At 37.0% G+C, this 27,282-nt stretch overlaps 1 protein-coding gene across 2 annotated transcripts in view; it reads left to right on the top strand.

The window, feature by feature from the left end:
• Positions 1-27,282, top strand: part of PPP1R1C (protein phosphatase 1 regulatory inhibitor subunit 1C) — a 124,151-nt gene that overhangs the window by 82,152 nt on the left and 14,717 nt on the right. The gene's annotated exons all lie outside the window — the stretch shown is intronic.

Below are 27,282 nucleotides of genomic sequence, written 5' to 3'. Positions count from 1 at the left end.
CCGTATAACTTTTCTAAACATTTTCCCTCTTAGAACCTTATATTCTTATCTAAACCTTAAAAAAAAAAAAGAAAGAAAGAAAAGGTCTGATCCTCAAGATAATTTTTAAAACAGCTTCACTAATCCCTTTCTCAAAAGGTCCTCATGACAAAATAGCCCACATTTCAGTTGCCAGATCTGGCTGTACTCTTTCTGTGGCATGTTTATTATAGGATAGTAGAGGAATCAGCATTGCTGTCAATCAGTATACAAATATTTACTTAACTCAAACTCTGTGCTAAGCTCTGAGCTGTATGTTACCTTAAACAAATTTTTTGAGGAAGGTTTACTGTTTCAGTTTTTTCATTAAAAGATAAAATACCAAGTAGAAGGTTACAGTTTTAGGAAATTAATAGGCCTCCAAGATAAAAATTTCGTAATATGCATTGCATTTATTTATTTATTTTGAGAGGGACAGAGACAGTGCGAGCAGAGGAGGGGCAAAGAGTGGGAGAGAGAGAATCCCAAGCAGGCTCTGCACTGACAGTGCTTGAACTCCCGAACCCTGAGATCATGACCTGAGCTGAAACCAAGAGTTGGACACTTAACCAACTGAACCACCCAGGCTTCCCTGCATTTATGATCTATATTGTACATCTCTTCCTTTCTGGAGTAATCACCAATGGGATCTATTCTGTACTTTCTTTATGCTTCATAGTTATGCTGAAGCTATTTTTTTTTGTTTTGTTTTCTTTGAACAGAAATTTTACTCACTGCACTTTCGAGTAACTATGTAAGATTTTATTTTTAAAACCAAACTTAAGGGGCGCCTGGGTGGCTTGGTCGGTTAAGCGTCCGACTTCGGCTCAGGTCATGATCTCGCAGTCTGTGAGTTCGAGCCCCGCGTCAGGCTCTGTGCTGACAGCTCAGAGCCTGGAGCCTGTTTCCGATTCTGTGTCTCCCTCTCTCTCTGCCCCTCCCCTGTTCATGCTCTGTCTCTCTCTGTCTCAAAAATAAATAAACGTTAAAAAAAAAATTAAAAAAAAAAAAAACAAACTTAAAATTACCTTATTGAGGGGTGCTTGGCTGGCTCAGTCCATAGAGAATGCAACTCTTGATCTTGGGGTTATGAGTTCCAGCCCCAAGTTGGATGTAGAGATTACTTAAAAATTTTTTTAAAAGTCTTAAAAAATTATTGATGTCTAAGAAGCTGTCTTAGGGCAAGGCTCTCACATGTTTCCATCAGTATAGCAGCCAAAAGACATCTTAGCTTTAAATAGAGCTGGACTAGAATTGATAAAGGACTTGGAGCATTTGAAATGACGTCATCCTGCCTCTTCTGCATTTGATGCTGTTGCTTAGTCTATTATTAAATGTTTAATTCTTAAAAACCTATGGTCCTCCTGGACCCTGGAAATCTGGAGGCACATGAAAAAAGAAGTAAGCAGTAGAAGTAACAAGTAAAGTGACTGCAAGAGCTACAGGAGCTGTCTGGGCAGGGATGAAGCACAAGCAAATGACCCTGGGCCAAATTTTTGAGGAAAGTTTACTGTTTCAGTTTTTTAACTATGCACATAGTTACAGCACCACATGGGACAAAGGTGATCGAAACAGTGGCCTAAAGTCACTAAGGAAAAACTTGTACTATTTTAATATAATACGTACTTTAAAAGGTAGGAAGGGGTACCTAGATGGCTCAGTCCATTAAGCATCTGACTCTTGATATCCACTCAGGTCTTGATCTCATGGTTTGTGGGATTGAGCCCCACGTGGGGCTCTGTGTTGACAGTGCAGAGCCGGGTTAGGATTCTCTCTCTGTCTCTCTCTGTCCTTCCCCTGCTTGCATGCTCTCTTTCTCTCTCTCAAAATAAATAAATAAGCATAAATAAATAAATAAGTAGGAAGGTAAATCCTACTTATTTATTTATTTTTTTTGAGAGAGAGAGAAAGGGCATGCACAAGCCGGGGAGAGGGAGAGGGAGAGAGAAATTTAGGCAGGCTCTGTGCTGAGTGGAGTCGGAAGCAGGGCTCGATCTCAGGACCTTGGGATCATGACCCCCGCCAAAATCAAGAGTTGGACACTCTACCGACTAAGCCACCCAGGTGCCCCTTTTTAGTAGCTCCTATTCAGGATGGTATGTGCTTCTCATTCCATGGAAATACAAACACGTAGACTCTCTCATGCTTCCTCTTTCTGAAGCCTTGATGCCCAGCCACTGTTGTTATCTTGAAGAGTGATGACGGGGTTAATGAGAATGTGAGGTGACAGGAAACAGGGAGGGGTCTAGAGCTCAGTAGCTCATCAATTGGCCTTCTAGTCATTCCGGGACATTGGGAAGGGTATGTAAACAAATTTGGCCTACTTAAGCAATGTTCCTACATCAGCACCTTACCTCCTACTCACAGCAGAGGTTTCCTTTAAGATCTTTCTCAGAAATCTAGAGGTAAAGACCAACTTTCAAGTTTTATTCCAGTCCCTACAAAGAGTTTCATCTGGTTTGGAAAATTTATTAAAATATGCAACAGTAGGAAGTATTTTTATTTTTCACTTTGGAGTGGTGAGCTCTCTGGAGCCAAATTGCCAATGCCATAGGGATTCATTATCACAGATAATCACATTGAAATGGTCTTTTTATGGACTCTTTCAGAAAATAAGTAATAATTAGAGCAATAATAAATCTTTCTTCCATACTGTGATGCTTGGAGAAATATTTCACCTAATTTAAAATTCTTATTGACTGTTGACCCTGTGCAAGATTCTGTCCATTTCATGTGAAACCGTGAAGTCTAAGCATCTAGTTCAAATTTTGAAGACAGTTTCCATTTTGAGTTCATTTGATAATCTCTAGATTATCAGTTTTGCCTCTTATTGTAGTTAAGTGAAAAATAAATGTATTTCATGTATTGAAAATCGCCACTGCATGATAACCCTTACCTTGTGTAACAATAGGTCTCAGTACAGCTTTCTGTTTGGCAAAAAAAAAAAAAAAAAAGTTTGAAAACTGATTAAAAATGTATTTTTACTGTGTATTTATAATGAATGTTATTTTAATTTTAGCTTTTTAATTTAGTTCCACTATTTATTATTTTGATGTTTGCCTTGAAAACATTTATTCTATTATTGTGGGAATTAGTCTGGATCTTTCGGTACAGTTGTTAGTGTCTCTATCAAGGATTTTGAACTTCTGGAAGAATGGGGCAAGAAGAGAAGTCCTCTCCTTCCATTTGTTCATCTTTTTAAAATTCACAAGCAAAAGGTACCTGACCTTACCTTTGATGTTATGGAAGGAGAACACATGTAAAAATTAGGTCAGAGAAATGGGGGGAAGGATTATTGGAACTGAGATTTCCAATACTGCTCCCCTTTCATTCTTTCAACCTTCATGGTTAATGAAGTTGATCAGAGTTTTTTCAAAGCTTCCAACCCTACTATTACTCTTTGATGCAATTCCTCCTCTAAACAATAAATTAATTAGCACTTGGGTAATAATTTCCTCCAAAACTTTTCCTATGGCTTATTCCCAATTATATAAGCCTATAGTATTCTGCTTATGCTATTTTCTTCAACATTACAATTTTTCTACTATTAAGTAATTCAACTGGATTTTTATACCACACCTGAAAATTCTACCATGAAGAAATATGGGAAAGAGATTTGTTTGCCAATCTTAGCATATTTGATAATGTTGAACTCTACATTTTGTACCCATCTTGCTCATCCTAAACATTGTGAAAAAAATAATAATAGAATTAATATTACTTTGGGCTTTCTTGGAAGATGATAGGCAAAATGTCATTTGGTTATTATTTAGTTAATCTTCTATAATTACTAGGACATACAGATATATTGTAGAAATAATGAAAACTTTAAAAACCTCTACCCTATGTTCAAATTTAAAAAGAAGTACAACATGAATGCACACTTGAAAAATGAAAACTAAAACTGCCCTTTATGACCTCAAAGAATCCCAAAGCATGGCAAAATATGCTTCAAATTTCCTATTACTTAAACATTGCTACTTGTTTTTGAATAACTTGAAATGTCATAAACTTAAATGATTTTTTTTGGATTAAGATACATTTTCTAAGAGCTGAACCAAGATAAAATAGAGAAACACTGGCATAGCCTTAATTTTAATGCACATAAATTCAATTAACATATCAATTTATTGAAGTTAGCAATGAAAAATATTCCAAAAGTAAATATCATAGGGCCTTGTTAATGCCAAAGCTTTCTTTCATCTCATTAAGATTAATTAATTGTTGAATTACCACAGGTCCCATGTTTTACTTGTAAGGCCAAACCAAAGAATTCTTTGCATTTATATCAGCATTCCTAGTTTTCCAGACAGACATTTTAATCCCTTTTGATCTCTGAGATAAATATATTTTTTCATGTAATTATATAATTACTCAATAGAACAGAACAGATCCCATGGAGCCACTCCAGTGTGTGCTGTGTAAATAATGTTCTGTTCTACCCCCTGGTAATTGGCCACTAGACCCCCCAGGAGGGTTTTGATCCCTTAAGTAAACACTATATAGGCGGGGGGGGGGGGGGGTTCATATTTTCTTCATTGGCAATGAAGCCAGAAAGAAGAGCTTCACATTCAGTACGTATTACATCATTTTAAAAAGAACAAACTGCTTTTGACCATATAGCTCCCTCTGCTGGTTTACAAAGTTTAAAAAGTACAAAAGAATATGTTCAAGAACTAGAGCCTCTTGGGGCGCCTGGGTGGCTTAGTCGGTTAAGCGTCCGACTTTGGCTCAGGTCACCATCTCGCGGTTCGTGAGTTCGAGCCCCGCGTCGGGCTCTGTGCTGACTGCTCAGAGCCTGGAGCCTTGTTTCAGATTCTGCGTCTCCCTCTCTCTGACCCTCCCCCATTCATGCTCTGTCTCTCTGTGTCTCAAAAATAGATAAACGTTAAAAAAAATTAAAAAAAAAAAGAACTAGAGCCTCTTAAGAGATAAATGTGTCATTTCAGGTATGCAAGGGGGTTAACTAAAGAAATAAGCAATAGACAGGGCACCCAGGTGGCTCAGTCGGTGGCTCAGTCGGTTAAGCTTCTGACTTCAGCTCAGGTTGTGATCACAATTTGTGGGTTCGAGTCCCTCGTTGGGCTCTGTGCTGACAGCTCAAAGCCTAGAGCTGCTTCGGATTCTGTGTCTCCCTCTCTCTCTCTGCTCCTCCCCCATTCGGTCTCCATCTCTGTCTCTCTCTCAAAAGTAAATTAAAAATAAAAATAAAAAAAAAGAAATAAGCAATAGACAGACTTCTCATTTTTATGTTTCTTAAGTTGTGAGCCACCCTACTCACTTTCTGTCTTTAATCATTCTACCATTGTGTGCCTGTACTATCTTACTCTTTGCAATAAAAGGCAGGCTTTAGAACAGTAGGCAGACAATTTTTCTGGACAACTCCAATGCAAGTAAGATTCATGAGCCTATCAGCTGCACGCTAATAGCTCTATTCCTCCATAAGGCAGGGCATTATTCACAGGGAGCCTTATGTTACCCTTACTCCAGCTACAGGGGTGGTAAGTGAAACATGTAAACATCTTTTTCAAACTGATCAATTAAAATCCTGTGCCTCTCATTTTTATGGCATTGATGGCTGTCTTCATTTGGTATAGACTAAAAGTTATAGGCTAAACGTAGTCAAAAAAGAGAGGACAGAAGTTGGAGAAACATGGCCTTGAGTCCCAGCTTTGACAAAATCTGTGTAGTCTTCTTCAAGTTATTTATTCTCTCTGTTCCTTCTTGTTCACATCTATAATATGGCAATAAAATTCCCAGAGAGTCATTGTTTAGCTTCAGAGGGCTAAATAAAGTAATGTATGTACAGTGTCTAACATGTAGCAGATGTATGTTAATTGTGGTTAACCTATTACTGAGAAATCTGGGTTTCTCCTCCAACGAACCAAATGATCTAGAGAGTGTCAAAGAGAAACAACTTCCCTTCCAAAAATTCAAAAAGCGTGGCCACATAACATATGTTCAATCGTATAAAACATATAGTTTTTATTGAAAAAAAATATGATTTGACTTCACCATAGTCACTCAATCTATAATCTAATCCTATTTATTTTTTGATGTGGAGACAGGATCAGAAGTATAGTTGACCCTACATAAGTGTAGGTCCAAGAAACCTCTATTATATTGGGCTATAAAAGAACTTAGGTAAACAGTATATTCTGATGAGGGTATTTAGAAAGTGAGTTGTAGAAGTTGTCATAGAGTATGACAAATAAACTCATGTCTTTAATAGCTCCCTTTTGCTACATATGTAGTAAATGTGTTTATTTCATTATATCAAGTTTTGACAAGACAGTACCTAATGGTTTCACAATCAAATAGCAGGATAGGGAAAAGTGGTTTGACCTTAACCTTTATATTTTCTGAGTAACAGTTTGCCTCTAGGGAATGCTGTGCTGTCTCTAGTTCTATATACACAGCTAGGTCACTCTTTATCATGAGGTAATCAAAAAATAATAGAGGCAGTATAGGTGGTGGTTAAGTGCAAAACTCTGAAGCCAGAAAAGCCAGGTTTGAATTTTGTTCTATTTAGCTCTGTGACCTTGAGAGAGCACGTGGGATACCCTCATCTGTGCTTCACTGTCTTCACTTATAAAATGCTGATATAAAAGTGTACGCTTTGTATCAGTTTCCTAGGGCTGCCTTAGCAAATTACCACAAACTTGCTGGCTTAAAGCAACAGAAATGTATGTTCTCACAGATCGGGAAGCCAGAGGTCTGAAGCCAAGTTATCAGAAGGGTCGTGTTCCCACCAAACAGTCTAGGGAAGAATCCTTCCTTGCCTCTTCCAGCTTCTGGTGACCCCAGCTGTACCTTGGCATGTGACAGTGTAAGTCTAGCCTGTGGCTGTGTCGTCACAGCCTCTCTGTCTCTGTGTGTCCCCTCCCCTTCTTATGAGGACACTAATCATTGGATTGAGGATATTGGATACCCAATCCAGTAAGACCTCATCTTAATCACATCTGCAAAGACCCTATTCCCAAATAAGGTCACTTTCTGAGGTTCCCAGTGGACATGAATTTCAAGGGGCACTATTTAACTTACTACATACCTCAGGATAGTTTTGAGGATTAAATGAATTGTAATTAAAGCACTAGATAAAACAATGCCTGTTGTGGATGTTTTAGCTAAGGTGACTTCTCAAACTTTATCTGTAGTTCAGGCAGCTTCACTGACATTACAGATGCCCAGTTATGAATATGTGCTAGACAGCATCCCCTAGTGGCCCACGGTACTTTAAACACAAGCCACTTAAAACTGCTTTCATTTATGGGGTGCCTGGGTGTCTCAATCTGTTAAACATCCAACTTTTGATTTCAACTCAGGTCATGATCTCACGGTTCATGAGAGCTCCATGTTGGGCACAGCACAGAGCCTGCTTGGGATTCTTTCTCTCCTTCTCTCTGCCCCTACCATGCTCACTCATGCATGCACATGTGCTCGCTCTCTCTCTCTCTCTCTCTCAAAATAAATGAATAAAGTTAAAAACAAAACAAAACAAAAAAACCTGCCTTCATTTTCACCCCAAACAAGAACCACTGGATTCCTCAATTCTTATAAGTGGTATTACCAACCCCGTTTACTTATGCTATAACTCCTCCTTATTTATTGTTTTGTTTAATCAACCATTTGGTCCTATTGAGTGTACCATGAAAGCAATTAACTTGTTCTGCTCCCATTTCTCCTTTCTAGGTCAGGCTGCTTTAATATTCACCCGGATGAGAAATAGCATAAAACAGTCACACAGTAAATCACAATAAATGCACACACACACACACACACACACACACACATTTCAGAGGGCAAAAATAACTACATTTCCGGGGCGCCTGGGTGGCTTAGTCAGTTGAGCATCTGACTTTGGCTCAGGTCATGATTTCACGGTTCATGAGTTCAGGCCCTGCATCAGGCTCTGTCCTGACAGCTCAGAGCCTGGAGCCTGCTTTAGTTTCTTTGTCTCCCTTTCTCTCTCTGCTCCCCCACTCGTGCTCCCTCTCTCTCCTCCCTAAAATGAATAAACATTAAAAAGTTTTTAAAAAAACTACATTTCCTTTAATTCAGACAATAGGTCTGACTTTAATGATTTAATGAAAAAATATAATATACAATAAAGAGGGCTTGGTGGCTCTGCATGTGAACTAGCTCAATTATGGAGAAAAGAGAAACTTTGAGGGGAAAAAAGGAAAATGTTTACTATGCTTCTAATCTATGATGTAAACAAAGGCATGGTGATCTGGCATGGATTCTGTCCAGACATTCCACAAGTCTGGCCTCAGTTCCCTTATCGTTAAAATGTGACTTTGAAAGGGTTATTTACATTTTTTAATCCTACAGATGATGCTTTATCATTCATTAATTACAATTATACTTACCCACAAGTTTGACATAAGAATTAAATGAGAAAACCATATGTAAATGTTTTGGAATAGTATTCTGCCCCTACTACATGCTTAATAAATGTTAGCTATTAGATATAATTTTAGATTCCTGTAGACATTGATTCTCTAAAAATCTTGCACCTATCTGTTGTTTCATTTGATGGCTCATTTCATTTAAAGTATATTTCCAGATTCTGTTGCATTTTAACAAAGCAGTGTCATTTGGGTGCAGTGTATGCAATTGTTAGGAAGAACTTGGCTTCTCAGTCGTTAACTGCTGTTGAGCAAATCCTTAGGCTAGGGATGTACTCTTCCTGAGCTGAGTGCTCCCTGGTGTCCTTATGTATAAGAAGGGATGTGATGTGTTATAAGAACTTAACAGCACACAGTGAGCATTCAATAAATGGTGACTGTCCATAATAAAGTTTTTTGGGTCTCAGATTCTAGGTAAATTCTCTTAACTTTTTTTCATTCTTTTGAAAAGAAGATGAGACCTGGGTAGGGGAGATGGGCAAAATGGGTGAAGGGGAGTGGAAGATACAGGCTTCCAGTTACAGATTGAATAAGTCAGGGAATAAAAGGCACAGCATAGAGAATATAGTCAATGGTACTGTAATAGCAGTGTGTGGTGACAGATGATAGCTACAGTTGTGGTGAACAAAGCATAACATACAGAGGAGTTGAATCACTATGTTGCACACCTGAAAGTAATGTAACATTGTGTGTCAACTATGCTCAAAAAAAAAATACTCAAAAAAAAATTTTAGAGGAGTATGCAATCCATTATGGCACAGAAGTTATATGAGGTCTCTGGACAGAAAGAATTAGAACATTGTGATAGAAACTTTAAAAATCCCTGTATTTCTAATGTTGCAATAATCAACATACCTTCAGCACCTATTGAATGTTGGCATTCTGAAGCATATTGGATCAGCAGAAAGTGATCACCTAGCAAAGGGAATGAGAGCCTTAATTCTGAGATAGAACTAGCAGGATTAAAATAGAGATGAGCTTTCATAACTTCTGGATGACTTCTTTTAAAAATGTCACACCATCAATAAAAACTGCACTTAACAGCAATTACATTAACTGAGTCTAATGTGTGTGGTTGAAAAGCCATTCAGACAGCATTTCATGAATACCTCATATCCTATGTAAGGCCATGCCCATTTCACTACGGATACATATTTCATTCCGCGTATTAACAACATCCTCCATACCACTAGGTCGTAAATGTCTGGGAGAGAAGCCTCATGTACAGAAACTTTATATTAATGGGAAAATAAACACCCAAAAGTTCAAACTATATATATACACACATCCAATTTTAAAATACTTTTTCTACTCAGCTTAAAGAAATAAACGCTGAACTATTACTTTGACAAAGCAGATAAGAACGTATTGAGATTTGTTCAGGGTTGTATATTGTCCTGTACCTACCCCTCTGTCTCCCAAAAGGACACACAAAAACATATTTTTACTCATAAGAAGATTATGAGCTGGTTAGGAATTCTCCCTGCACCCATGCAAAGGATAGAAACACATCATAAAGCAACAGATGAATATATGCATGTGATACTGTAAGTCATTTGCTTTTAAAGTGATAGAAATATGATCAGAGGGGGTACAGATAGGAAAATACTTTGTAGCAAAGGCTCACCTGGTTTTTAAGGATACAGATTGTATCTGACAAAATTAGGAAGCATTACCTGTAAAGCAAAATTGCATGTATATGGCATAGAAATCACGGTTGGAAAGTTACTCCGAAGGACAAAGGTACCAACCTCACTGAGTTTCAGCTTGATACAGTAAGCCTTAGTCATAGAAGAGGCCTGCTCCTGTCACTCACACTTGTTTCCCACTCTGCTTTCATTGACCCCATGTCTGAGTTCAGAAGAAGATGGGCTCATTTAGTGCTGAATATATGTTGACTATGCTGGCATGAAAAATATGAAAGACTAAGAGATTCAAAGAGTTGTTTCAAACATGGAAGACCTAAGCAATGTGATAGGGGGCCTCTCTAATCAACCAGGAGATGAAGGGAGAAAGGGCATTTTTTTCCTACTCTGACCACCTTTTGCCCTGAGGTCAAGAAGAGTCTTAGCTGACCATGGTTTATGGAGCAAAGATGTACCTGATGGGAAGCTGCAGCACTTAGTGGAGTCTGGTGACACCCAGTGGGAGATTGCTGTACCTGGTGGGACAGAATCCATACACTCTAACTGGATTACACTTATGTGTGAACACTGTCACACACTTATACTCTAAAAAGTCCTGAATGCCTTGGAACACAGGATCAGGGCAGAGTGGATTTTAAAAGAGGCCTGAGAGGGGCGCCTGGATGGCTCTGTCGGTTAAGCGTCTGACTTAGGCTCAGGTCATGATCTCACGATTCGTGAGTTGGAGCCCCGCATTGGGCTCTGTGCTGACAGCTCAGAGCCTGGAGCCAGCTTTAGATTCTGTATCCACCCCCGCCCCTCTCTGCCCCACCCCTGCTTGTGCTCTGTCTCTCTCTGTCTTTCAAAAATGGATAAACATTAAAAAAAATTTTTTAAAGAGGCCTAACCTGGGTCCAACAGTCAAAAAAAGGATTTGAAGTATTGCTGATTTTAAGATCCCATTGATTCTTCAGTTTGCTAAAGTCTAGGAAAAGTCAAATGATAAAAGATTAAATTTCATATTTCCAATTGTTTCTAGGTTTCTAGTTTGAGTCTTCTCATTGACAGAGTTAAATAATTAGATTAAGGATAAAATTAATTTTCCTTTAAATATTTTATTTTGCAAATTTTCCCCTAAACACACTTATGTCCATGCATGTAAACACGTATACCTCTCTCTAATAAAAATAAAACATTCTAAGTATCTGTCCTTCAGTTGTAGGGAATATACAGCTTTCTCCAATAAAAGTAAAACATTCTGCAAATCCATCCTTTCATCATAAGAAATAAGTAGTTACTAAAAATTGTTTGTTAAAATGTTTATCAGTATTTTATGTAGCTTTACCCTCCGGCCCTCACTGTAACAGAAACGTGAATATGGGTGCCAAAGATGATACTTCCAAGAGATAATTAAATTCTGGTTCAATTCACTTTAGACAAACTGGGAAATATCTTGTATTTTATTGCCTCTAGCTTCTCACACTAAAACAATCCCTAAAGAATTTCCTGTGTGGAATGTTTTTTTCTGTAATGCAACTGTCTGCTTTGACTGTATGACAGAGTCAACCCCAGTTATACTTCTTCAAGTTCAAATATTTGGTATCTCTTCAATGAATAAACTACACTGCAACATGCCACAAGGGAGATTGTTTTAAAACAGAGAAGGGACAGGTAAGAAAACTGATCATATAACACACGTTTGGTCTATTTTGCCCTCCAGCTTATTTTAGTGTTTTGGTCAACTGAAAGCATATTGATAAATACATTTTGAAAATGAATTCTTGGGGCACCTGGGTGACTCAGTTGGTTAAGCATCTGACTTTGGCTCAGGTCATGATCTCGCAGCTCGTGAATTCAAGCCCCGCGTGGGGCTCTGTGCTGACAGCTCAGAGCCTGGAGCCTGTTTTGGATTCTGTGACTCCCTGTCTCTCTGCCCCTCCCCTGCTCATGCTCTGTCTCTCTCTCTCTCAAAAAAAAATTTTTAAAAACAAGTTTTAATGAATCTAGATGGATCAGAGAATAAAACTTTTAAAATGATACTATAAAATCACCTAGAAGACTATATGGGTACATAGGAAATATTGCTCTGGAAAAATAAATATATTTACAGAATCTATCTAAGATATAAATGAAAAGTTAAGGTGAGAATTTACAGAAAATAAAAAATGAAAGACAGGACTATAAAAATGAATACAAAAACATCTGAAAATAAAAATATCTTTGAAAGGTAAGTGGCAGACTAGAAAACATGGCAGATAAAACATTAGCATCATTATATCAGGAGCTCTCATAAATCAAGGGGGAAAATATGTTAATACTTTGAAAGAAAAATGAATTAAAGGTATGAACACTTTATAGAAAAATGTTGTTTTCCCAAATAGCTAAATCTCCTTCATAATTAAAGAAATATAAGATAAAATAACCAATAAATTTAGAAATCTCTTTAAAAAGATAATATTCAAACTTTGTGAGAGTGTGGGAAAAGAAACATTCACACATTGTTATTGGAAAATATAAATTGGTACCACTTTTGCAAGAAACAGAAAAATACTCAACCTCTTATTACAAAATTCTGCATTTATGAATCTGTTATAAACATGACATGGAAAAAATAACCAATTAAAACATGAAGTGAAAAAAACCTAGATTGACAATGATACCTACTTTATCTGAACTCAATTTTATAGTGAAAATGGAAAAACTCTTGGTTTAGACTCAGGTCATGATCTTGCAGTTCGTGAGTTCAAACCCCACATCAGGCTCTGTGCTGGCAGTGCAGAGCCTGCTTAGATTTCTCTCTCTCTGCCTTTCTCTGCTCCTCCCCCACTTGTGCTGTCTCTGTCTCTCTCAAAATAAATAAATAAAATTTAAAAAAAGAAACATGTAAGTCCATTAATTAATACAGAAATACCTATGTAAGACCTATTATATGACTGATACAATTTTTAATGGATGGGTGATATTGAAGAAGTAAATTTTTCTTCTATTTTTCTTGTCAGGTAAAGAATATAGTCTGCAAACAAATTGGAAGTGATATATATCACTATATCCATAGTAATATAAAAGTTGTATAAAGAATCTCTCTCTCTCTCTCTGTCTCTCTCTCTCTCTCTGTTGAGGTAAGCTTATATAGCATTAACTTAGGATATTACTATATTTGACATCAAACCTTCTGTATTAAGATTAGGCCATTAAAGTTTGTATATGAATCAATGAGAGAAGAGATGAACACCACACAACTTAATATCTGTAGAGTTAGAAGAAAATTTATTACTAGATGGTGATTAGCTAGTACACATCACTGAGAAGTTCTATTGTGAACAGTTCTTTTGTGACTTTATTCATATTTTTAATGATTTTTCTGGTCTTTCCCTTTTTATGCTAAATCTTGTCATGAATTCTTACCACAAGATTTACTTGGCAGGATTTGACACGTGTGATTACTTCTTCCTCCACGATGTACTTTCTCTGGGTGACTTCTAGGCACCACACCTACCAAATGCTCCTCCTACCTCACTGGTTGTGCCTTCTTGGTTCCTTTTGGTTTTTTATCCTTCTTGCTCAGACCTCTCAATGGTGGTATGGCCGAGCAATTAGTTTGGGTCCTCATCTCTGTCCATATTCACCCCCTCGATAATGTCATCCAGTGTTGTAGCTCCAAATACTTGTATACGCAGATGATTCCAAAATTTATATCTTTAAATTCCATGTTCACATATCAAACCACCTTGGAAGTAAAAGGGTATTCACTTGGATATGTAACAGACACCTCAAATTTAACATATCCCTAACAGAAACCATGATCTCTAGTTCTGTAGCCACCTCCCTCACTAAGGAGGAAAAATCAACCCAACAAACAAAAAGCCAAACTTGCTGCCTTGCAACCTTCTTCCTCCCAGTGAATGACACTTCCATTCTCCCAACTGCTCAGATCAAAAACTTTAGTCTTCCTTGACTTCTTTTTTACTCTCACATTTCATATCCAGTCTAATAGGAAATCCCTTTGGCTCTGCTTAGAGAAGACATTTCACTCTTGTTTGAGCTATCAATTCTCTTCACCTGGATTATGGCAATTACTTTTTAATGGGTCTGTTTTTAACTTTGTATACTAGAGTCTATTCTAACTACATCAACAAGAGTGATTCTTTATGGTTCTTACAAGACCTACAAGGCCTAGGATCTAGATCCCTGTTACCTCTCTGACCTCTTCACCTGCCACTTTACCACTAGCTCACTCTGCTTGAAGCACAGTGGCTTCAGTTATCCACTCACCTTAGTGCCTTTGCACTGTCTATTCTCTCTGCCCCAGTACCTTCTTCCTCTAGATATCTGCATGGCCAACTCCTAGTTTCTTTGAGTCACCTTTGAGTCACATTTTCTCAAATGTGTCACCTTCTCAATGAAACTTATGTAGACTACTAGATTTAAAGTACAGCCACTTGAACTGAACTTCTGAGACCCCTTTCCCTGGGTTATATTTTGACATAATACTTTTGTCATTCTAGCATGTTTCATCATTTATTTATTTATCATGTTTGGTGATTATTATTGGAAACTTTCTACTAAAAATAAGCTCCACAAGTGAAGAATGTTTTTTGTTTCTTTTTTGTTTACTTGCATATTCCAGTATAGAGAAGAATGCCTGGCACATAGCAGATACTCCAGAAATATCCATTGAGTGAATTAATGGACTATGATTGACTATAAGCTGTGATCATGTCTGTGTGGGTCACTGTTGGATACTCAGAGCCTAGCCTAGCACACAGTTTAGCACTCAGTATACTACATGAATATTGGCTGAATGAATGAAAGAATGAGAATGAGAACTTAATTACAACACAACCTTTGGTCATAAGTCTATCGTTTATGATAAAATTTTTTGTTGTTGTTGCTCAAAATTAGAAATACTTATAAAGCTTTATGAGCTACACAAAGATAGTACGTACTTAATGAATTCCCATAGGGCATAACCATAGACTAAGAAATGGAGCAAGGTAATCACCTGCTACTACATCATTTGTAGTAAACTGATCCAAATGCTATCCCTGTCCTCTGGGAGCAGAGAGATCTCTTGTTGCTCCACAAGAGTAATTTTATTTTACTATTTTTTTTGAGTAATAAAATTCTTTCCAGTAGTTCTTAGTAGCTTCTTTGAATTTTTGTAGTGGTTCTCTCTCTTAGTTTTATTTTGAAAATTTTAAAACCTACGTGCATTCTCTAATTGTAGACAGACATTGCATGGAAGATTTAAAGCTTTGCAGATAGCTGCCTTTCTCAGGCAACTGCCTTGAACATTTTCTCTCTCTGGTTTACTGGGATAACCAGTAAAGAGACAGTGACGACTCCCCATTTCCTATGCAAGGACTTTACCATCAGTAGATTCTGATCATCATGCTTTGGAGTATTAAAAACAGTTTACACATGTTTTGGGGACTCTTGCTATAGAAATTTTCTAGTCCACAATTACATTTCAAGAGACTTCTAAACTGTCACTAAACTGGAAACCACGGTTGTATAAAGTTTAGAGGAGGATTGTTGATGCCGATCCATAGCTGCCTCATAAGTGATGTTTATCTGCCTGCACAGTCATCAGAGTTCTTGGAGAGTAGTCAGGGTGATGGGGACACAGAGTGAGGCTTTAACTAAGGAACATGTGTGATTTCCCATAACAATGCAGAGACTGACATTTGGCAAGGCTGGTTGAGGGTTTGGCAATTTTTCTTATCACTCAGTTCATCTTGCCCTGAAAAGCTTAATGGATATTACGACTACATTGATTATTCCTTTACCCCTGTTCCTTGGTGGTGTGTTTCTTTTCTTCGCTCTACATGTTTGGCTCAATGTAATCAAAATTAATGTAAACAGTTTTGCTCACAGGGTTTCTAGTAGCAAGCATGCCGTAAACATGCTTACTGTAAATGAATCAGAATCATTACGTGGTGCACACAACATTTCTTACTTAAATTCATTTACACTATCTTAACAAAGTTCCACTAGGAACTAGACCTCTGGACCTTTTTAATAGAGTGAGATAATCTCAAATAGTGGAGGAAGAGAATGAATAAGCAGTTACGGTTTCTTCTATTTAGGCAACCGGGTCAAACTGGCCCTGTGTAGGAACACCATTTATGGCTTGGTTTTGTAAACTTAATTCTGTGATTACAGTGAAAATCCAGCTCTGAACAGAAGGCCTTTTTTTCAAAGGCATATCCAGGGAAAGCCAGACAATTCTGAAATAGATTCCAGCTGTTTAGATTATTTCAACACGAGAACAGCTAAATACTGCCACAAAAAGGACTCTCAGTAGTAAATTCTGGTTTGGAGTTGCAGGTACATAAAAGCCAAATCCTTAAAGAGCACTCCCACTCAGCAGGAGCTTGGAAAGGATAGTAAGAGGAAGAGATTAATTCTTGCTTGTGGTTTTAACTGGCCCAACTACCTCAAATCTCTTGGTGTCTCAAATTGTTCCAAGCATGAGCATGAATATTTGCTACATGTGCATATTTCCAAGTGGAAAGGCTAGTCCTTTTCCAGGAAATTTTAAAAAATTTTCCAGTTTTGAGATAAACTTTTTATGTATTTCCTCAATAGTCATAATTGTCCGTGGATTGTACATTTTGTTTCACAATTAGCTCTTTTTACCTTTTTAAAGTTTTTATTTAAATTCCAATTAGTTAACATAAAGTGTAGTATTAGTTTAAGGTGTAGAATTTAGTGATTCATCATTTACACACAATACTCAGTGCTCATCCTTAATACCCATCACCTATTTAGCCCATTTCCCACCCTACCCCCCACCTCCCCTCAAGTAACCCTCAGTTTGTTCTCTATAGTTAAGAGTCCGTTTTCTGGTTTGCGTCTCGTTTTTTTTTTTTCTCTATGTTCATCTGTTTTGTTTCTTACATTCCACTTATGAGTGAAATCGTATGGTGTTTGTCTTTCTCTGACTGACTTATTTCACTTAGCATAATACTCTCTAGCTCCATACACATTGTTGCAAATGGCAAGATGCCATTCTTTTTTATGGCTAATATTCCATTGTGTGTGTGTGTGTGTGTGTGTGTGAGAAGAAGATGTGTACCCCATCTTCTTTATCTATGCTTCAATCAATGGACATTTAGACTCTTTCCATAATTTGGCTATTGTTGATTATGCTGCTATAAGCATCCAGATGCATGTACCTCTTTGAATCAGCTTTTTTTTAATGTTTGTTTATTTATTTGTTTGTTTTGAGAGAGAGAGAGCATGCATGAGCAAGGGAGTGGCAGAGAGAGAGAAGGAGAGAGAGAATCTCAAGCAGGCTCCACACTGTCAGCGCAGAGCCTGATGTGGGGCTGCATCCCAGAAACTGTGAGGCCATGACCTGAGCCGAAATCAAGAGTCAGACACGTTATTAACCTACTGAGCCACCCAGGTGCCCCAGTACTTTTGTGTCCTTTCCGTAAACACCTAGTAGTGTAATTGCTGGGTAGTAGGGTAGTTCTATTTTTAACTTTTTGAGGTACCTCCTCCATACTGTTTTCCAGAGTGGCTACACCAGTTTGCATTCCCACCAACAGTGTAAGAGGGTTCCCTTTTTTCTGCATCCTCACCAATATCTGTTGTTTCCTTTGTTGTTAATTTTAGCCATTCTGAGGTGATATCTCATTGTAGTTTTGATTTGTCTTTCCTTGATGATCAGTGATGTTAAGCATCTTTTCATGTGTCTGTTAGCCATCTGTATGTCTTCTTTAGAAAAATGTGTATTCATGCAAAAGAATAAACCTGGACTGCTTTCTTATACCATACACAAAAATAAATGCCAAATGGATTAAAGACCTAAATGTGAGACAGGAAACCATCAAAATTCTGGAGGAGAACACAGGCAGGAACTTCTTTGGCATTGGCAGCAGCAACTTCTTACTAGACATATTTCCTGAGGCAAAAGAAACAAAAGCAAAAGTAAACTGTTGGGACTTCATCAAAATAAAATCTTCTGCACAGCAAAGGAAACAATCAACAAAACTAAAAGGCAACCTACAGAAAAGGAGAAGATGATTTCAAATGACATATCTGATAAAGGGTTAGTATTTAAAACGTATAAAGAACTTATAAAACTGAACACCCAAAAAACAAAGAATCCAGTTTAAAAATGGACAGAGTTTTTTTGTCTTTTTAAAATAGCAAGCAGAGGGGCGCCTGGGTGGCGCAGTCGGTTAAGCGTCCGACTTCAGCCAGGTCACGATCTCGCGGTCCGTGAGTTCGAGCCCCGCGTCGGGCTCTGGGCTGATGGCTCGGAGCCTGGAGCCTGTTTCCGATTCTGTGTCTCCCTCTCTCTCTGCCCCTCCCCCGTTCATGCTCTGTCTCTCTCTGTCCCAAAAATAAATAAATGTTGAAAAAAAAAATTTTTAAATAGCAAGCAGGCATAGATATTTCTATGGATTGTCTCATTTTAATTACACAGCATAAAGTATGCAAGAATACAGAGCAACATGGTAGACAACCAGTTGGCAATTTCCTTTAACCACAATAATCATCACTATATTGCTAATGAATTAGTACTCTTCTTGGTTATATACTGTGTTACTAATAAAATGAATGATAGTACATATCAATCTCTGAAAATTAGATTGAATAATTTTATTATCTAGGCAAGTAAGTTTCCTTAGTTTAATTCTGTGCCCAGCATTATCTTCCAATAGCACAAAATATTTTAAAATTTATATTTATTTAAATCTATTCCATGTTTACATGCTTATAGTTTATTTTGACTACTCACATATTTATAAGTTATACATTTGAATTTGACTTTCATTTGAACATCTGACCAAAAGCAAATCATTTCAAGTATAAATATTTAGTCTTTCAAGAAGAAATGGATTTATTTTCTCTTAGTATTCATGCATAGTATATATGTTTCATTTGGACATTCTTGTCTATGGAGATTTCACAAACCTATCCAAAAAAATGTTTTGTATAAAGATAAATACTAATTCTGATTAGGTAGCAGTTCAAAACCTAGGCCAAAATTCATTTTGTCACCTGATGTTATGTCAGATTACTATTAAACAGTTTTCTTGAATTATAAATTTGTGTGTGTGTGTGTGTGTGTGTGTGTGTGTGTGAGAGAGAGAGAGAGAGAGACAGAGAGAGAGAGAGAGGGAGAGAGAGAGAGTAGAGACAGAGATAGATGAAGCTATGTAGTTGAATATACTTTGTTAAAATAAGGTTGCAGGTGGATAAAAGTTTTTTTCAATCTTAAACAAGTAGTAAATTGGGTGACATTTGCTGTTTATAACAGATGAAAACCAGATTAGAATTTATTTCTGCTCTAACGTCTGATGACTAGATAAACCCAGTTTCTTTAAATTTTGTGCTTAATATTTTTAAACTGAATATTTTGAAAAAGATAGTCTAGGATGAATAGATAAAAACACTCTGAATGTAATCTCCCAGAAATGGCAAGACAATCTTAATTTCTATAAGAATTTCTCTAAAATTCTTAACTTCTCTAAGACAATAAATTTAGGTAATATGCCAGGTTTTGAAAGTCAAATGCTTTCAGATGATAACTGGTAAGTTTCCCATAACATGTTAAGCCTCAGACTAAATTTTTTAACATCCAATTTTCCTGTGTGCATATGCACAGTCTTCACAGTTACATGAGACTATAAACCATTATTTTAAAAATAAAAACTTTAAAATTTGAAAATAAAAATAGGTAACCTGTTTCCCAGGGCAGATCAAATTATTCAGAAGTTTTGCTTTCCTTTCCCAGAAACAAATACTAAAAGCAGTTAACCAAGATCAAAATTAAAAGAGAATAAATGAGTGTATAGTTTTAGATATGTTGAGTTTATTGCCTGTATTGGTAAAGACATGTTTTAATCTTGAAGAAGTAATAAATTATGTTGGGACAATACTGACATTTAAGAAGTTAGTAAAAGCAGAAAAATGTAACACAAAGGGGACTGAGAAGGAGGACTAATCAAATGCAGCATGGGGGTTCCTGGTAGAATGATATCTTAGAAGGCAAGAGAGGTTGAATCCTCAAAAGAGAGTGAACGTTTAACAGTGGCAAAGGCACAGGGCACCTTGGTGGCTCAGTCGGTTAAGCGTTGACTTTGGCTTAGGTCATGATCTCACAGTTCATGAGTTCGAGCCCCGCACCGGGCTCTGTGCTGACAACTTAGAGCCTGGAGTCTGCTTCAGATTCTATGTCTCCCTCTCTTTCTGCTCCTCCCCCACTCATGCTCTGTCTCTCTGTCTTTCAAAAATAAATGAAAACATTTTTTAAAAATTAAAAAAAAAAACAGTGGCAAAGGCTGAGGAATGGTGAAATAAGATGAAAGCTTAAGAAATGCCAGTTGGGTTAGGCCAGTCAAAGGTTACCTACAAACAGTTTTGGCGAAGAGATTGGAGTGGAAATCATATGGAAATTTATATGGGTTGAGTGCACAGGAGGTGAGAAATTGGGCCCGGCAACATAAACAGCTTCATTTCTTACAGGATGAGATACAAGCAAGAGGAATATGCATGGTTAAAGGAGGTTTATGTTTATTTGCTTATTTTTAGTATAGAAGATACTTGAGTGTGTATTACAAACTGAGTGGAAGAAAGCAGTAGAGAGAGGAGAGAATGAAGTTCTAGATAGAAAGCAAATGCAGATCCCTGAGCAGACTAGAGCTGGGGATGTGTATGGGAATCCTCCCAAGACAATGGGCACTCCCAATCTCCCTTACCCTGCTCTATTTTTCTTTTCTCTGTAGCATTAGTTACCTTGTATAATACTATGTAATATATGTATTTGTTACATTTATCACTTGTCTTTTCCACCTCTCCACCCTCAACCTCCTTTGTCACCTTTTTAATAATATTTTTATTTAAATTCTAATTGGTTAATATATAGTGTATAGTGGGTTTCAGGAGTAGAATTTAGTAATTCCTCACTTACATGTAACACCCAGTGCTCATCACAACCAGTGCCCTCCTTAATGCCCATCCCCCCCCCCCATCAATCCTTTGTGACCTTTTCATTTCCTGCTATTCCCACTTATCCTTTAAATGGAAGTGTCTTCCCAGGGCTTTACAAAGTTCACGGGGGCAAAAATGTTTATCTTTTCTTTATTCGCATATTTCAAGCATCTAGAACATGATGGGCACGCAATAAATACTTATTGAATGAAAAGCTGTTGGATTGTAGAATTAAAAAAATAAAATTGGGATTAGCTTGAAATATTTTATTTTCTTACCTCCAAAGTAGGAATAATTAAGCTATAACTTATAAGAACGGTAAGGTGAAGAAAGGTTTCATACATATTGAAAGTTAAACATTCTCTGTATCAATCAGATGTTATTTGTGGAATAACTCACAAGCCCTGTTTAAATAGCTCACATGCCCTGTTTAAGTTCATGATTTGTTTATCTCATATAATAATTTATTTTTATTTTTAATAAGTTGTCATCATTTAAACAATAGACTTAACTCAAAGCTTCAGATGTATGGCTTGTTTTGGAAAGCAAGAGGATGTGGCAATACTTGACTCACACCTCTGTATGACCTCAATCACCTGGATCTGATTTGAGGCTGTCCCCTCACCACCGTCCTCCAGGACATAGGCTCACAAGATAAAGCATGTGATCTTCATTTGCCAAAGTCCTAGCCATTCACTATTGTATCCTCAACATTTAAGTCTACTGTCAATCATCATCTATTATGGAACATGAGCTACTGTTTTTTATAATATGGCTCCTTCATCCTGCTTGGCCTCTTTGGGCAAATGTGTCTGCAGTATTCAACTAACAAGTAATTTGTGTTCCAGTGAGGTTTTCCAGTACCCTTAGAAGTAGATTCAACTCCTCACCATGGCTAGTCAGGCCCTACATGAGCTGGCTGCTCCCGTCCTCTGACTTCCATTCACAATCTCCACTTGACTTTAAATGCACTTCTATTTTCTGTCGTCAGTGGCCCTCTTCCCTTTTCTTAAATATATCAAGCTCCCTCCAGTTTCTGTGCCTTTACATTTTCAGTTTCCTTTATTGCATTTGTTTTTTTTTTCAGCTAATCAACATGGCTGGCTGCTAATTTTGCCACATGTGCAAACATTTATTAACAAGCAGCTCCTTCCCTGAGAACCACACAAGTTGTTCTGAAATCTCAGTGGATTTTATCTTTCTGCCCTTTTAAATTAACCAACAAGCAACTTGCATGAAAGGTTTACTCAAGGCAAGCGGGACAGTTTCCTAGTAGCAGGATTAATTTAAATTGCTAGTCAGAGCCAAGTGACAAAGACTGCCCACAGAACGTATTGGAATCCCTAGCTTCTACTTTGAAGAATGTTTCTATTAGGCTTACTAGATATTTAGACCTTATTCATGCAAATGCAAGGGTGCCCAGTCAATTTATCTAGCAGCAGAAATACCTTAACTACCACTCATTTCCCTGAAGAAAAACTATTTCTAGCACATTGTATACTAATTAATAAACTTTCTTATATTGATTGGAGTTACAAATGGTGCTCTTCTGAAGTGGACTTTCCATTAGGGTCCTTCAAATGCTAACTAGCTCTCCCTGGAGTGTTAGTCCTGATTAGTGTACTTGAAATATTAATCAACTATCCTTAAGGGGTAGATAAACTTAATACATATTTACTCCTGTACACATACACTCACACATATCAAACTTTCTATTCTGATGTGTTTTGTAGTACATCATAAGGAAATACAATGATTAGAAATCAGTCACTCAGGGTCAAATGATGAGAATTCTTTCCTCCCCACCACTCCCAAACCAATTCTGATTGAATTGACATGGGAATAAAAAAATTAGTTTACTACTGGGACTAAGAATGCAATTCAACCCTTTACTCCATCCGTGGAAAGAATGGAATTGGAAAAAATTATTTGCAAAACAATTTAAAATGTATTTGGTTATAGAAATAAGGCTAGTCTTGATTTGGCTTAAAATGGATATGCTGGTTTTGCATTTCTGGATCTTTATGGGTTATTTAGGCATTGAAGTCTTCCCTGGATAACTATCATGAAACCCAAACTATGTCTTCCCATTTTTCTCTTCCTGATCCTTCAAGTACATTTATTGCAGTGGTGTAGTATTTACTGACAATTTCATAAGATAAAATGAGGACAGGGTCTGCTATCAAATATTCCAAGGTAAACTCTCTAAATTTTCATGAGATACTGGTCTCCTTTCAGGTCTCTCTACCTCTCATGTGACCCAACCGATATCCTTCCCTCTTCCTTTCCCTGAGATGCTACCCAGGCCCTTCTGATTCTGTCCCTTCTCTTCCAAAAGTAAAAGGTTCCCTTTTCTTTCACATGCATAATAATCCTACAATTTTCTCTGAATCCTGGATGCCAGTTGATAGCATAGTCCCCAAAGCCTCCACTATTAATGAATCAAAACAGCAAATGTAGGTCTATTCCTCTGAAGGTTTTGTATGTCAGCAATCTAGAAAAGTAAAACAAAATTCCCCACATTTTACATCTGTCCTTATAAAAAAATAGATTGAGTTCCAAACACCTTACAAACACATTTTTGGAACACAAACTCTTCTTAATTTGTAGACTTCTTGACTAATGGAAAGAGCAAAAAAAAAATGCTCATTAATTTTGGATTTTTTTTTCAAATATGATGGATGTGGCTTCTTATGATGATATTTGGTATGTAACAAAAAGGTACAAGCTGTTCTGTCTCAACACACACTGATCTACAGTTACTTGTGTACAGAGTATTAACCTAAAACAAATACCTAAAAGTAATTGGGAGAATATAATAATCTTCCTAAAATAACTTTGTAGAAAAAAAAACATGAAAAATTTGATTCTAGTAATCAACTCTCCAACAGATGTAATCTGTCTCTCTACATTCTTTTAGTGATGTTTTCTAGGAAAAAAATCAGGCCTGAGGTTATCTGCAATTTTGCAATAATATTGGTGTAGGAAGTAGTTCAAGAGATGTTGGAATTCCTAGGACATTTCCATAATTTATGGAAAAGTACTTAAGAATATTTGAAAGTAATCCTGTCCTGGAAAAATATCAGCCTTATTCCTAAATAGCCTCAGCCCTGCAAGCAGAGAACAGAGACCTATCTAAATATTGTGATGTAAAGGAACAGTACTAATTTCCTAAATCATCTCCACCTATCATGATCTTTCTTGACACCTGGATTAAAATTGCCATTACTTGAACCTTTCTTTAGAAGTCTGGGAAAAGAATCCATATTCTCCAGGAAAAAATAAATAAATTTTTAAAATGTTCATCATATTATGTCACAAGTGAATGGAGGAAGAGCTTGTGACTGGAATAATGAGATCTTGACCCAAAGGGAAAGAGAAATTGGGTGCCAGAGTGTAAAAATAACTAGCTTAGAATTTAGGAATTTTGAGTTCTGATACCAGTTCTGATACTGTCTTGCTAGGGGATCTTGGGCAACTCATTTAATAATTGGCAGACACAATTTCTCCAACTGTGAAATGGGAGTAATAACAGTAGTCCTTCCCACTTTTCAGCATTATATTAAGGATAGAAAAATATATTTATTGCCTTGAAAATTTGAAAAGTGCTATAATATGTTCTTACTATTATTAAACAGGATGATAGAATTAGAATCAGGAAAATAATAGGGAAAGCAGAAGGGAGGCCCATATTAGGTTAGCTCATGTTAATCACAAAAATTGATAATATAGGATGAAGGTGCAAAAAAAGAAAAGAATGAAATTTCCAAAGTAATCTTCTACCCCAAGACAGATTGAATGTCCCACCTGGGGGTTGAGGTAAACCATGCCTAAACTGATTGCCTCAAATTGGCGGAGATCATGATACAAGGGTAAATTAGGTGAATGGGAAAACATAGATGAACAGCAAGAAAAGTATGGCATCAAAAATTATAGATCCAATTTATTTGTATTTCAAAGCCAATTGAAATAATGATAAGGAGGAAGCTGAAGAGCTAATTTGGGGATTTTAAAAAAGTTTTTCTTTGCTATGTTTTTCTAGAGTCTTCAGGAGATTGCTTTTAATGTGTTATGACATCATGTGTGTCAATGCCTGGTATATCTTCACAATTTACTGAAGTAGATGTTTCGTCTGAGAAAACTGACAGATTTTAAGCATTATAAAGCCTAGGTTGTGATAATTCTGGGCAAAACACTTCTTTTAGAATCACTAAAATTCTGTCATCTGGTTGTTTACAGATCTACACAATAAGAGCTGACCATAAATGTTCAGGGTTTTGTAATAATAAAACTATTGCCTCAGGAACCAAAGAAACCATGAAATAAGTTGCAATGATTTTGACCTCTGACCTGCAAGTTTATGATATCCATCCTTCAGAACTTGCCTTGCCATAAGGAGACAATTACTGATTTTGTAAAAAAAAAAAAAAAAAAAAAAAAATCTCCTAAATCTCCTCTATTACTTTACCAGTAATGGATCTAAGGTTTAGATTTAATTTGAAGGACACTCTTGAGACATATTGGGAACATTTCTCATTTTTGTCTGGTTCTGAGGTCATCATATGTTTCATTCAAAGCTGGAGGTAGAGGCAAAAAAAAAAAAGAAAAGAACAAAAAAGAAATATCCCAGTTGCCTTTCATTTCTCTTTTCTGTCTTCCATGCCAAGAGAAGATTCCAGGGAAGATACAAGATAAGGAGAATAGACTATTCAGGACACTTTAGGTTTTACATGTCAAAACCCAAACCTAATTAGTTCAGGCAAAAGGGAAATTTATTGAAAGATTACTCAGTTACCTTATGTTAAGGGTAAACAAACTAGGAGCAAAGGAAAGAAAGGAAGCAGCTGAGTCTCAGGAAATGGATAATCAAAGGCTGCCTGTCTTCTATTTCCTTTACTTTGTCTATTGACTTCATCCTCCTTGTGGTCCAGGGCAGACGGGCCGTCTCCTCATGTAGGAAGTATGGTCATCAAGAGTAAGCAAGTTTAACATTTTACACCACCTATAATTTCAGAATGCACTTGTAATGACTTGGTTTCAGACAGCAAAATCACAAAGGAAGCATTATGATTGGCCCAGCATGGGTCAGGTGCCCCTCGTGTTGGCAACGATGGCCACAGGGCAAGGTAATATAAGAACCGGGCAGTGCTGATGATTACCCCATGTTTGGAGTGGTTCCTTAAAGAAAATGAGTGAAGAGAAGAGTCATCCCCTGTAAGCAGGGGAGGGTAAGAAGCATCGTGGAAAAGACTAATCAATAAATACTCATTATAAAGTACAAATCAAGAATACATGGGTAATAATATTTGTTGAAAAGTAAACAAATCTTCCTTAGAAACTTAGAAAATCATACCTCTTATTTCTGCCCACTTCTAATTATATTCTGGTATTACTATTGGTGAATTTTCACAACATGCAACCTCCAATTATAAAAAAGGATCGCATTCTGAAAATTGGTAAGGGATTTGGCTCTGAAAATACATAGAATCAATGCTACCAATGAGTGGTATTTTTTAAGTCAGTTTATAGAAGCAGAATCCATAATATGCCTAAATTATTATAGTAACAGTCCATTTCAATGTCACCAAACATTCATCAGAGTATCTTTCTAAAGAGCCCAGCTTCCACACACCATGGAATACATTTTACCTCTTAGTGATTTACCTCTTAGTGGACATCATGCAACTAGATCATGGTTGGGTGAGAGAGGGCATGAAAAGTAACTCTGCTGGGATCCCTAGGCACTCTCTATGTCTAGTGTGGTATGATGCAGACAGTATGGAATAAAAGTCTGATGACCTGTATTCTGCATTGAGTGACTGCTACTTGCTATGAGACTTCAGAAAATGGGCCTTGGTTTCTACATCTTAATATGATGGTGGTGCTGGTGGTGGTTCTGGTGGTATGTACGTGTTAGGAAGAAGCTGGACTGCTATTTATATTCAAGACTACCTTTTAAAGTTCTTTCAACCCTTAAAGGTTGTACTTCTGTGATTGAGAAAATGTGCTTTCTTACAGCACTATTGCTACTTAAGGGAAGGCAACTCTCTGGGCTAATAGTTATATGGGGAGGAGACTATAAGGGGATGGAGCAGGAACACAGGCTGTTCTCCTTCTGTGCCCATTGGTTTCTATGTCTTCCTTATTAAACCATCTGGATGACAGGAGACTCTGGCCACTTTCCTTTTTTTGAGGTTCCCTGTATTAATAAATGATGTAATACCAAAACAGGATTGCAAGCATGATAGATTTGTCATTATTTTCATTTGACATAA

This window comes from Lynx rufus, unplaced genomic scaffold, assembly GCF_022079265.1.
Source record: "Lynx rufus isolate CCGP_SWC_20201006 ecotype Redwood Valley unplaced genomic scaffold, mLynRuf1.p SCAF_2, whole genome shotgun sequence".
Taxonomy (NCBI): domain Eukaryota; kingdom Metazoa; phylum Chordata; class Mammalia; order Carnivora; family Felidae; genus Lynx; species Lynx rufus.
This window is presented reverse-complemented; position numbering and strand designations above follow the sequence as displayed.